The sequence below is a fragment of the Stegostoma tigrinum genome, unplaced genomic scaffold, assembly GCF_030684315.1.
Source record: "Stegostoma tigrinum isolate sSteTig4 unplaced genomic scaffold, sSteTig4.hap1 scaffold_61, whole genome shotgun sequence".
NCBI classification, from domain to species: domain Eukaryota; kingdom Metazoa; phylum Chordata; class Chondrichthyes; order Orectolobiformes; family Stegostomatidae; genus Stegostoma; species Stegostoma tigrinum.
This window is the reverse complement of record NW_026728547.1, coordinates 998791-1012838: the sequence shown is the minus strand read 5'-3', so window position 1 is coordinate 1012838 and position 14048 is coordinate 998791. Positions and strand designations below refer to the sequence as shown.

The 14048-nt window shown below is 41.5% G+C and overlaps 1 protein-coding gene across 2 annotated transcripts in view; it reads left to right on the top strand.

Moving 5' to 3' along the window:
- LOC132209003 (utrophin-like) overlaps positions 1-6949 on the top strand; it is a 247037-nt gene extending 240088 nt beyond the window's left edge. Inside the window, exon 6 of one of the 2 annotated variants that reach the window (XR_009445068.1) lies at positions 6686-6949. The gene's annotated coding sequence lies outside the window, so the exon portion shown is untranslated. Of the gene's footprint in view, positions 1-4432; positions 5861-6685 lie in introns of those variants that run through there. The other variant, XR_009445067.1, reaches the window with a different exon arrangement.
- The last annotated feature ends 7099 nt before the right edge of the window (positions 6950-14048 follow it).

Below are 14048 nucleotides of genomic sequence, written 5' to 3'. Positions count from 1 at the left end.
GCCCTCAGTAACACTGACAGACTGTCACAGGGCCCTCAGCCGCTCCTCTCAGTAACACTGCCCATCACAGGGCCGTCACCCGCTCCTCTCAGTAACACTGCCCGTCACAGGGACCTTAGCCGTTCCTCTGAGTAAGACTGCCTGTCGCAGGGCCCTCACCCACTCCTCTCAGTAACACGGCCCGTCACAGGGCCCTCAACTGCTCCTCTTGGTAACTCTGACTATCTCCCGGCCCTAAACCCCTCCTCTCAGAATCACTGACTGACTGTCACAGGCCTCTCACTCCCTCCTCTCAGTAACACTGCCTGTCACAGAGCCCTCATCCGCTGTTCTGAGTGACACTGGCTGACTGTCACAGTGCCCTTACCTTGCCCACTTATCTGAATTAGAGACAATATCAATGTGGTTGCTTTATCAAGAACAAATACGGAGAGAAATTAATGTCACAATCAAAGTGAACTTGATTAGTAAGAGAATGTGATGGAATGTCTATTTATTTAATATAAGTATGTTATGACTGATTTTATGACCTGAAGTCACAGCCGTATTCAATCAGCTTCCCTGTCTATATTTGCAACTCATTGATATAAAGTATTTAGTGACGTTCAAAATTGATCCCAATGTTTCCTAATCAGATTTTTTGAAAAGCCAGTGCCAGACTTTGTGAATAACAATACCTGACACCAGGTTTATAGCTAAAACAAAAGATTTTACAGTTTATGAACAATATAGTATCTTTTTTAAAAAAAGTTAAGCAAAAAGGTATTCTGACGAACGCCTATGACTTAAACATCATCTTCTTTGATTCTAGCCCCAATTCTAGCAAAGACAGAAAGACACACAAACAGATATAATTAAGGAATGTATCAAAGGGAAAAAACTAAATCAAGTGTAACTGGCCAGTTTACTTAACCAGACTGCATGATCTTTAAAATGGAAAGAACTGTGGATGCTGTAAATCAGGAACAAAAACAAAGCTGCTGGAAAAGCTCAGCAGGTCCAGCAGCATCTGTGAAGGAAAAAAAGAAGTAAGATTTCAGATCTGTCAACCCTTCTTCTGATCAGCTCTGAGGAAGGGCCACCAGATCTGACATCGTACCTCTTTTTTGCCTTCACAGATGTTTTCAGACCTGCTGAGCTTTTCCAGAAATTTTGTTTTTGTCCATCATCTAAATTCTCACAGTCAGATGAGATTGTATGTTAAGTTAAAATCTGAACAATCTACAGATGCTGTAAATCAGAAACAAAAACAGAAGTTGCTGTAAAAAACCAGCAGATCTGGCAGCATCTATGGAGAGAAAACAGAGTTAACATTTTGGGTCGTATTACCCTTCCTCAGAATTCCTTATTTCTAAGTGTCACAGGATCTGAAATGTTAATTCTAACTTCTGTCCATAGATGCTGCCAGACTCGCTGAGCATTTCCAGTAATTTCTGAGCTTCTGTCTTGGTTTCTGAAAACATTGAGCTGTGCAAATACCTTTCAGTAGGCTTTGGGGGATATTTAATTATTACTTGTAACAGAGGACCTCTTAACTTAGAATAAGTTGATAATGGGAGGACAACCAGTTGGCAATCAAACGTCTGTCCTGTAGCTTTTGCAGGGACAATCCTTCTGATTTAAAGACAGTTCAATATTGGTTTCTCTTTGCTAGTGACTCATCAACAGAGTTTTCTTGGAAGAAGAATTGACCTGCAATTAACCTCCAGACCTAGCCTCATAAACAAATATCAAATTGTTTCTTCTTTTTTCACATAAGCTGCTGCTCACAGTCCAAAGGTCACTCTCAGCTCACAGTTCACAGCTCCAAACCAAAAATGATAATGAACTTAAGTACTAGGAGGAGTAAGACAATTCAGCTCCTCGAGCCCCGCTGTTTGATATGATTGTGGTTGATCTTATCTCTGCTGCAACTTTAGTTTCCTACCTGCTCTCCATAATTCTTGAACCCATTATGAACTCAAAAATCGTTCTATCTCCTCTTCAAATTTGCTCAATGTCACAGCCCTCCAATGCCTTCTTAGGGAGTGAATTCCAGAGATTCATGACCCTTCCGGTGTAGAAATTTTTCATCACCCCTTTAAACCTTCTCTCCCTATGCTAAAACTATGACCTCTTGCTCTATTGCCCACATGAGGAACCATCCTTTCCACGTCAACTTTATCAATCTGCTTGAACATGTTATATCCCTCAATTAGATCCCTTCTCATTGTTCTGAACACCTGAGAATGTAGGCCGAAACTACTCTGTCTGTCTTAAGACGCATTCTCGTCTCTGGAATCATCCTGGTGAACCTCCACTGGACTGCCTCCAATACAATGACACCTCTCCTTAAGTAAGGAGACCAGAACTGTACACAGGGCTCCAGGTGTGGACTCACTAATGCCTTGCATAGTTGCAGCAATCTTCTTTTGTATTTGTATACTCTCTTTCTTGAGCAATAAATGCCAAAATTCCATTTCCCTGCCTTAATACCTGCTGTACCTGCTTACTGAGTTTCTGTGATTCATAAAACTAAAAAAAATGAAGGTTTCAATGCTGTTAAAATGAAATCCATCCAAGTAAAATTAAAATAATGATAAGAGGACATTAATAGAAAATGAAAACATTTTTCTCTCTCTGGAGAGCAATATTGAACAGGCTTCACATAACAATGTTATTTGTGAGCTTGGATTCTATACTGGAGGAATGCTGCGCAAGTTTTAAGTTTGAATTGTACACCTATACCGTGTGTAGTGAGAAGGACAAGACGTGGGTTTTAATCTAATAATTTTCTGTGTTCTTCTGTTATAAATATACATAGGCATCCGCTTGTGAGCATTTTCAGTAATTGAATACCACAGTAAAGAGAATGAAAATTTATCTCACCCTGGAATCTGAATTGTCCAGTATCACCATCAACTGGGATCATAACACTTGTCATTTCAAAGGCCAAACCTGATATTACCACTCGATTCCTCAACTAAAATGGAATTTGATTCATTCAATTGTCATACATGAATGACCTTGATAGAGTGTTGTAAATTATAAAGTGAAACAAAATAGCCCTTCACCATTTTTCTTGTAAAGCAAATCCATCATATTCGATTGTTGTAGTGGTATAAAACACTAGTAAGTCACACATTGCAAAGTCCTCCTGAATGTGAGCCAGACATTTACATAGATCTGTGGTTAACCTCAAGAGGCAACCCAATCTTGTATTTGTTTCCTTTTTAGGCCACTTTTCTGACAACAAAGACTTCACCAGTCTCCTTAAACAACTGAGATCAGACTAATTACAAAGCTCTATTTTGTCCATAACCTACCCTTGATCAATGCTAAAGAAGATAGACTAGCATTTAAATAAAATTGTATTTATAGAGTCATAGAGTGATACAACACGAAACAGACCTTTCAGTCCAATTAGTCCATGCTGACCATAATCCCAAACTAAAGTAGTCCTGCCTGCCTCCTGCGCTCGGCCCTATCCCTCCATTCATGTACTTACCTGGATGTCTTTTAAAAAGTGAAACTGTACCCGCATCCACCAATTCTACTGGAAGTTCATTCCACATATGAACAATCCTCTGTATAAAAATATTGCCCCTCATTTCCTTTTTAAATCTTTTTCCTCTCATCTTAAAACAATGCCCCATAATTTTGAAATCCTCCACAGTAGGGAAAAGACATTTGGCGTTCACCTTATCTAGATCCCTCATTATTTTATAAACATTCATCGGGTGACCCCGAAACCTCCTAAGATCCAGTGAAAAAAGCCCCAGTCTATTCTCACCTTAAATCTCAAAACCTCCATTTCTGGCAACATCCTGGTAATTCTTTTCTGAACCCTCTCCAGCTTAATAATATCCTTCCTTGAACACCGACCAGAATTGGACACAACAGTGTAGAAGAGGCCTCACCAATATCCTGTACAACTTCAACATGGCATTCCAACTCTTCTCCTCAAAGGTCTGAGTCATGAAACACCTTCTTAACTACCGAAAGAACTACAGATGCTGTAAATCACGAACAAAAACAAAGTTGCTGTCAAATCTCAGGAAGTCTGGCAGCTTCTTTGAAGGAAAAAACAAAGTTAACGTTTCAGGTCCGGTGACCTTTCCTCAAAACTGGCATTTCCCCTCTTTGCTGTGCACTGTACCACCGATTTTGGTATCATCTGCAAACTTAATAACCAGGCCTTCTATATTCTCATCTAAATCATTTGTATAAACGACAACCAAAAGCAGACCCAGCAATGATCCCTGTGGAACACCGCTGGCAACAGGCCTCCAGTATGGAAAACTTCCTTGCATCACCACTCTCCATCTCCTGCCTTTTATCCAATTTTGTTTAGTTTCTACTTAATTAATATTCCAGTAATAAACATCCCTGATGATCTGCGGAACGGTCACCGCACCCGAAACGTTAACGCTGTTTTTGTTTTCCGTCACAGATGTTGCCAGACCCGGTGAGCTATTCCAGCAACTTTGTTTTCGTTCCTGATGAGCTGCGACTTTGTACTTGACTGATTTCCAACATCAAAAGTTCTAAAGGTTGGAAGAGATTGGTTTACCTTGACTTCCTAGCTTGAAAATGTGCCTTTTATGCAAAGAAACTGTACTCTGGGACAGTGGTTTTGCAGATTTACCTGCAGGTCCAGCTGTGAATCGGAGTTGAAGTAGTTGCAAGCACTGATGAATAGGCAGCTATTTAGCCTCTGGATGGAATCCTGTGGAAGCGACGAGGGTCTAGGTCATTGACTCGAGAACTGATGAGGGAACGGCTTGCCCCAACCAGCTTCCCTTCAGGGGAGCGCCAGCCTCAGGTCGCTCCCCTCAAGGGGTACGTCATCCTGACCTTGCTCCTCTCATGCGTAGGCAGCTACATCTTTCTCCCCTCTGGCACATAATAGACCGGCGGCAAACCTGGTGGGATGCCACTTTCCATGAGCAGTTGGCTAACCAGAACCCAGCAGGTGTAGTAAGCAGCAGTGTCACTTGGGAGGTGATGATCTCTGTTACCATTGGCAACCAACCTACGATTATTGCTCGATCTCAGGCCAGGATTGAGTGAAACACCATTAGCACGCCACTTCCCCTTCTTGATGTTGCACATTGAATGCCTTTGAAAGCCTGTTACATTTCTTAATGGTGACACCCCTGCCCACTGTTGAGTCAATACCAGTTGTTGTGGGATGATGTATGTGTACGTCAGTTGCTCAATTGGGGACTTTAACTCGCAATGAAGTTGGGAAGTTATGCACAAGTCTTCTCACCATGGATTTAATCTGGCTCTAAGCAGAATTGTAGGTGGTGCCATCCTTCCACCTGATTAAATGTCCTCTATTTTCAAACTTGCCACAAGGGAAAGTACAAAATCCCGCTGTTTTTGTTATCAATTCATGGTTTTTAATTTTGCAATCAGTGTTGTAAGCAGCAGATTAGTTCAGTCCTTGTGAAATTGAAGGCAATGCAACACTTTAATTGGTCACTTTTTAACATGGTAGGTTCTCAGACTGAGGAAATGGTGAATGTTGTTGATCTTTAATGCAATATAATGGAGGAGAGAAAAATCTGGACTACAGAGCCCACAGGAAGAAAATTATAATCTGTCAGTGCTGCCTCCATTAGAACAATGCCAAGTAAATACCCGTCCCCATATCGAACAATAGAAGTTTCCTGCATATCAGAACATACCCATTGAGTGGGGAACTGATGAATAATGCAGGAGCACCATCGGATTGAAATACTTTTATTCTAAGAATTTCAGAACATGCTGGGATTTTTATAGCAAGCAATACTTGTGATGGAATATTCTTTTAATGTCAAAATGCTGCAACAGTTTGGAAGAACCAATATTAAATGGATATTATTGCAGATAATATATGTGAATTAAATAAAATTGTTTGCTTCAAGTATTTTGTAATTCAAATTGAATGTCGCATTTTTGTATCTTTGTTGTCTTCTGTTTCTACTTTTTCTTATTTTTATAGAGCAGGTATTGTCCTGGTCACTTGTAATGCTGCCAATTCAAGATTAACTACATGGATGGTCTCTATCAGTTGCTTAATCCCCGATGTCAGATTGCAATCCTGAATCCAAGATTGTCACTTCATCTTTCAATTCTGTGTATAATCAAAGTCTGAGATCAACAGCTTTCATTTTACTATCTGGAAGTCAATCAGTGCAGATTTTGTTTGTAAACCAGCGTTCTGTATGTAAAACTGCTTCGTTTAATTAGATTAGTTAGTTAAGATTCATGTTAATGAAATGAATCATAACTAAGCTTCATCTCTTCCTCATTCTGAACACATGGTATGTCACGCAATGGCAATTCACTTTTGCATTGGTGCCGGTTCAAACCATGTGTATTCCAACTACAGATTGATACAGATGAAATTGTACCATTTCCTTTTTAGTACCATTCTCACCATACAGTGTTTCTGTTCATTACGTTTCTGTGTACAGTTCTGAACCAGTCCCCTTGCCCCTGAGCTTGCCAAATGTCTCAATGTTGTCGTGACATTGTCAAAGAATTCATTTCTTGGTAGATTCAGAGATAAATTAATGTAAACTAGTATGTGTTAATGCCTCTGCTGTAATTGGGCGAAACACTCAGGCCATTGTCTTAATTTTTCTCTCTTGTATTTATATTGAAATGTTGACCATGCCATTTGCTCCACTTACTGGAATTGGACTTGTTACAGAAGTGCTGAACGTCAACTTGCCAAATACAATTGAATGAAAAGTATGAGGCCAATCAGTCTCTTGAAACACTTTCTCTATGCAATCAACATAACAACATTCATTGACAATGAAAAATTACGTACGTGCTTAAGAAGATTAGATTTGAAACAGAGATTTGTGAATATGAATGGAGCTATATATGTCCCCATCTCAGGCACCCACCTCAAGTTCACCTGGACTATCTACAACACCTCTGTCACCTTCCTGGACCTCTCTGTCTCCATCTCAGGTAACCACCCAGAAACCGATACCCATTTCAAGCCCACCGACTCCCACAGCTACCTAGAATACACCACCTCCCACCCACCTTCCTGCAAAAATTCCATCCCCTATTCCCAATTCCTTCACCTCCGCCTCATCTGCTCCCAGGATGAGGCATTCCATTCCCGTACACGTCAGATGTCCTCGTTTTTCAACGACCGCAACCCCCCACCCCCCACCCAACCACACACAGTGGTCAAGAACCATGTCTCCCACATTTCCTGCAACTCATCCCTCACACCCCATCCCCGCAATAAGCACCAAAAGAGAACCCCCTCATCCTCTCATACCACCCTACCAACCCCTGGATACAACGCATCATCCTCCAACACTTCCACCATCTGCAATCTGACCTCACCACCAAAGACATTTTTCCATCCCCACCCTTGTCTACTTTCTGGAGAGACCACTCTCTCCATGACTCCCTTGTCGGCTCCACGCTTCCCTCCAACACCACCACACCCGACATTTTCCCTGCAACTGCAGGAAGTGCTACACGTGCCCCCATACCTCCTCCCTCACCCCCATCCCAGGCCCCAAGAAGACTTTACACATCAAGCAGATGTTCAACTGCACATCTACCAATGTGGTATACTGCATCCGCTGTACCCGTTGTGGACTCCTCAACATCGGGGAAACCAAGGAGAGACTTAAGTGTTCTGCAAAGCAGTCCCTATGCTCGGTTCACAACAAACAACTGCACCTCCCAGTCGCGAACAATTTCAACTTCCCCTCCTATTCCTTCAACGACATGTCCATCCTGGGCCTCCTGCAGTGCCACAACAATGCCACCCGAAGGTTGCAGCAACAGCAACTCATATTCTGCTTGGGAACCCTGCAGCCCAATAATATCAATGTGGATTTCACAAGCTTCAAAATCTCCCCTCCCCCTACTGCATCCCAAAACAAGCCCAGCTCGTCCCCGCCTCCCTCACCTGTTCTTTCTCTCACCTATCCCCTCCTCCCACCTCAAACCACACCCCCATTTCCTTCCTACTAACCTCACCCCTTGACCTGTCCGTCCTCCCTGAACTGTCCTATCCCCTCCCTACCACCCCACCCACACTCACCTCTACTAGCTCCACCTCTTCAACTTGTCTGTCTCCTCTCCAACTATCTTCCCCTCTATCCATCTTCGATCCACCTCCCCCACTCTCCCTATTTATTTCAGAATCCTCTCCCCCTCCCCCTTTTCTGATGAGGGGTCTCGGCCCAACATGTAAGCTTTTGTGCTCCTAAGATGCTGCTTGGCCTGCTGCGTTCATCCAGTTGCACATTTTGTTATCTCTATATCACGTAACAACCTCATTGAGTGAGTTCTAGAGCGAATTGTGCAGGGTAGACTTCGGGTTTATCATTCTAACTTGCCAGTCCTGAAAGATGAAACTTGGTTTGTGTTGGATGTTTGTTTTAATAGCTATGAAAGATATCCTGAAAGGATATGTCAAATCTTTTGTTGAGAATTTTACCCATTTAGTCACTCTAATCTTTTTCCTTTTTTAAAGTTTCCTTGGTAGTCATAAATTTCAAATATCTGCACAATTTTATTTGGCTTTGTATTGGTTCTCTGAGATTCTCTGTTAATGGCTCCGTGACCTGCTAGCTCATTACAGAATTTATCATTGATGTGCCTGTAACAAAATCTTTAGTCTTATACTATATATTCCCAATTTCAGGATAAAGTCCAGAGAGACCTTTCAAAGGAAAGGGGTTTCGAAAGAAAACTTCAGTTCCATCGATCAAAGTCATGAATAGTTGATAAATTATTTGCATTTCATATTTCCAGAACCTAACCCGGAAGAGAGAGCCCAGAGAATTGCCAAAGCTGTCCTCAAACAGTCAATAGAAGTGAAGGAAAATTGGGAGCAATTGAAAACCCATGCAAGCAACTGGCAGAAACAGGTGGAAAAGGCATTGGAGAAACTTCAAGAACTGCAGAAAGCTCTGGATGATCTTGAGGCTCGTGATAACAGCTGAGGGGGTCCACACTGATTGGCAACCTGTGGATGACCTGCTTATTGACTCATTGCAGGATCACATTGATAAAACCAGACTAAGTGCAATTACATTACACTTCACTTATGAACAGATGTAACCGCAATGTTGTATCGAGACGATCAGTAATATGAGTACTTTAGTAATATTGATTGAATGGTTGTTAACTTAATTTGAAAATTAAAACTTAGTTGAGCATGCCTTCTGATGATATCACATCGGTAATATTAGTATAATTGAGGATTCTATTAGTCAGTGACATCAGCTGAGTTATCTGCTTGTTGCTATGTTATCAGGATTAAAGGTAAAGTCTTAGCACGCCATTTGGCCACTCCTTAGAGAGAGACAACTGGTTATGATTTAACCTGAAGATCACCATGCCTCGGGCAAGTAGAGGGGTTGAGGCAAAGATCCTTTGTGGTAAGCTCACTGGTGTGGCAATTGAGCCCTCTCTGCAGGGCATCACTTTGCATCACAAACCAACCGTTCAGCCAACTGAATTTGAATGGAGTTTAGGATTGTAGAGTAATCCATGCAATTGTATTTTTTTGAATGAATGTTTCTAACTGGGACTCTCTCACTGGCAAACTTTTTAAAAGCCAGCTCAGCCATACAGGTTAGATAAGTTCCTGATCTCAGCTGAATTTTTTGATCTGGGGTGGGTCAGCGTTAGGAGTTCAGTGATTGGAATGAATTCTCATTAAATTAGCGAGAGGGATACTACACGTGAATAGACCAATGTTTTGAAAAGAGGATGAGATACGAGCAAAAGTTTAATTGATGGAGAAGACCAGCCACAATCATCATCAACGGTGGAGCAGGCTTGAGCAGCCATGCAACATTGTGCTGCCGCTATTTGACTTGCTCCGTGAAGAGGAAGGAAAAGGGTCAAAGTTTCAAAAATGCTGAAGACCACATCATTCTACAACCTCAAAATTTGATTGTGTTCAGCATATTATCAGTACTGGTACCCCTCTTTCCTGGTCTATCATCTCAGCAGCTCTACTCTGCCCAAAAGCTGGTTACCAGTGACATTTTTGAAGGCTCTTCCCAAGTCTGAAAATCATTTTTGTTACGTAGAATCAGAGTTGGCGTGTGGAAGGAGGTCTTCTGGCATATCACAGCTCTTTGAAATAACTCCCCAATTCATCCCCGTCTGCTGTGCAATGTCTTCAACCACTTTATATCTCTTTAATGGAGGCAAAGTTTTGAAGGCATCTGAAAGGAGTATTAACGATCCCAGAATACAACTGAGCCTTATTAAGTTCTTAGTTCTGATGATCAAGAGCTTGATCAAAGAGGATTGTTTTAAAAAGTGCCTTAAAAGAGGAAAGGTACAGCGGCTAAGAGGTGGAGGAAGTCTCTTGTTGGGTTTGACGCCTACACAATTAAATGTTTGACAACCAGTCGTGGGCCATTTAAAATCAAGAGTGGGCAAGAGGACATAATTAGACGAGTGCAGATATCCTGAAGTATGGTTGGACTGGTGGAGATTACCAAAATAGCGATAGGCGTAGCCAAGGAACGATGTGTAAACAAAAATGAGAATTTAATAAAATTACTGTTAATAGTATCAGTGAGTTAGAAAGTACAGAGAATAGGATTTGTTTCAAGATGAGACTCAGGCAGTGGAGTTTTAGATGGCCTCATAACACTCTTGGTCACCTGTAGAGAGTTATTATCTGACACTCCACTCAGGCCAATTCTATGATCTTTTGATCTTTCTGCTTATAAATTGTGTGTCTGTGTGGTCACCTCACTAACTGCACCTGGTGAAGGTGGCTGCACTCCAAAAGCTTGTGTGATTTCAAATGAACCAGTTGGACTACAAGCTGGTGTCATGTGACTTCTGACTTCAAACAGTTATAGAATATGTTTTCAATCCTACCTTGACTTGATAATAAGACATCTTCCTAAAATTTATAAAATGAGAAGTATGTCTAACCCTGAGCCTTAGAGTGTTTTAGATGCCATGGGCAAATGTGGGACTCCAGCAGGGAATGCATTGGAATTGTCAGGTCCAGAAGTGAAGTAGTTCCAGATGAAGGTTTCACTGCTAATGAGCCAAGACAAGAGACAGGTAGGCAGTATTAAAAAGATGTAAAGAGACAGCTTTAGGGATTGCATGAATGTGTGGTCGGACCACAAACAGTGGTCTTCCCAGTTTTAAATTGTTGTCTCCACATAGTTCCGCAACTTCATGTTCTGTTCAAAGGGCATTACTGACAAGAACGCAGAAGTTAGCTTGTCAATATATCCCGCACGTGATGAAGGGACTGCACTTCAAATCTTGTGTGATTGCAAATAAGCCTGTCAGATTATAACCTGATGCCATGTGGCTTCTGACTTTGTCCATCCTAGTCCAACACCAGCACCTCCACATTATAAGTGTTTGGAACCAAGTCAGTGCAACAGGTACATGTCAAACATTTGACTTCGGAAGGATGCCTAGTGCCGACAAATTCATTAATAACAAAGGATTTCTCCATTATGCCATCTATCGTAACATGCTGCGCCTCACAGTCATAATGAAAGGATGCCCACTTTAATTTAGCACGGCCAAGAATAGTTACGGATATTTTTAGCATGGGAGGAGGCCATTCAACCTATTTTATCTGTACCAGCTCTCTCCCAGAGCAACAAAATTAATCCTTTTCTCGAACTCATTCCACCTATTTCACAGAATTGAAATATATAGGTACATAGTTAAGAGATTTTAACATCAAGTGAGCAGTTCTCGCACTTCACCTTGTCACTAAAAATTGAACACGTGACTTACAAAGAGTGAGTCTTTATTTTGTTCTGTTGTGATGATGAAGAAGATGCAAGTCCAAGTGCTGGAACTGGCCTCTTGAACTTTTCAACGTGTATAAAATGAATTCTGTGCGCATCTACTAAAAACAGTTTTATGGAAGGAAAAGGTACCAAAGAAGATTTAGTGTATTGTACTTGATGTGATTATACTCCAACCTGTGAAAACAGAACTCTACGACTGTGAGTGTTGAGATCTGAGAGGTTGCTATCTTGTTTGAATTTACATTGCTAAGTCTAGGCTTATTTTCCCAACAGCAAAATTGGTAATCCAGAAAGAAATGGATATTTCTCGCATTTGTTAGCTCTAAGTGTCTGGTCAAAGTTTGAGTACAGTTTCCTCATATACAGGTGCTTAACCTGCTTTTACAGTTTGAACATTTGTTGTGCCAATGAAACTTGTTTGAATGGTTTCACCTCCAGTTTTCTTCTTTATACATATTTAGTATTTTTCCATGGTAAGGACTGTCTGCAAAATCTGACATTGGGTTTTGAAAGACATCAGCCTTTATTTTGGAGAGATAATGGTAACTGCAGATGCTGGAGAATGCGAGATAACAATATGTCGAGCTGGATGAACACAGCAGGCCAAGCAGCATCTTAGGAGCACAAAATCTGACGTTTCGGGCCTCGACCCTTCATCAGAGAGGCTGAAGGGTCTAGACCCGAAACATCAGCTTTTGTGCTCCAGGGATGCTGCTTGGACTGCTGTGTTCATCCAGCTCCACACTTTGTTGTCTTAGAAGGACTGGGCTTGTTTTTGCTGAGGTTGAGAAGAGTAAGGAGGTGATTTCCTTGAAGTATATATGATTCCGAATGGTCTTCATGAGGAATATGTAGAAAGATTTTTCCTCTCCTTTGGCGAGCGCTGAACTCGGGACACTTATGCAAAATTTGGACTTGCCACTTCAGGACAGATGAGCAGAGCATTTTTTCTCTGATAGTTGTATGACACTGGAACTAGCTGCCTCATAAGATGACAGAGTTGGGGTCATTGAATATTTTAAGGTGGACTTAGATTCTTGTAAGGCAGGGAAAAGGTCTTTGTTAATTGGAGTCATACCAAGCACAAAGGAAAACGTTTGTGATTGTTAGACATAGTCATTTCACCTCCAGAACATCTCTTTCAGCGTTCGTCAGGGCAGCATCCAAGGCCCAAACATCTGTGCTGCTTCAGCTTCTCTCTATAAAGTCAGAAGTGGGGATGTTCACTGATGACTCCACAATGTTCAGTACCATTTCCAACTCCTTAGATAATAAAGCAGTCCATGTTTAAATGCAGCAAGACCAGTATATTATCCAGGCTTAGGCTGATAAGTGCTCGGTAATATTTGCACCACACAAGTGCCAAGCAATGGCCATCTCCAACAAGGGAGAATTCAGCCATCATCTCTTGATATTTATTGCTGTTACCATCGCTGCATCCCCCACTGTCAACATCAGAGGTGTTACTATTAACCAGAAACTGAACAAGATCGGCTACATAAATACTATGGATTCAAGAACAGGCCACCCCGTTGTGTGCAGATGATTTTCGTCACTCCATTTTTACCAAGATTTAACTGGAAATTTGGGATTTGTCATATTTCTGAAGAGTCGAACAGCAGCATGCTTTTCTTTTCGTTAATTCTTTGTAATTTATTGCAATTAAAACTTCTGTTGCCAGAAAAAGAAATGATGTGGCTGAGCGACTTTTTTCGAATGCCTTGTGAGAAGTGCCATTCAGAGGTGGTCACATTGTTACCTTGTGATCAGTCTGGATCAGTCGGGCTGGATATGAGATGAGGCTGGGGGGTGGGAAGATTTTGAAGCAGGTACTTGAGAGAAAGCAGCCTCTCCCTACAGTCGAACCCTTCAACCCTGGCAATGTTCTTGTAAATCTTTTCTGAACCCTTTCAAATTTCACGACAACTTTCCTATAGCAAGGAAACCTGAATTGAATGCAGTATTCCAAAAATGGCCGAACCAATGTCCTTTGTAGCTGCAACATGACTTCCCAACTTCTATATTTAGTGCTGTGACCAACAAAAGCAAGCATATTAAACGCCTTATTCTCTACCTGCAACTCCACTTTGAAGGAACTCTGAACCTGCTCCCCAAGTTTGTTTGGCGACACTGCTGAGGACCTCACCATTAAGTGTATAAGTTCTGCCCTGATTTTGCCAACCAAAACCTAAAACCGTTTCTGCATTAAACCTAATTGTCTGCTATTTGCTTGGTGGTATATATAAAAAGGGAAGAGTTTATGCTTGTTCA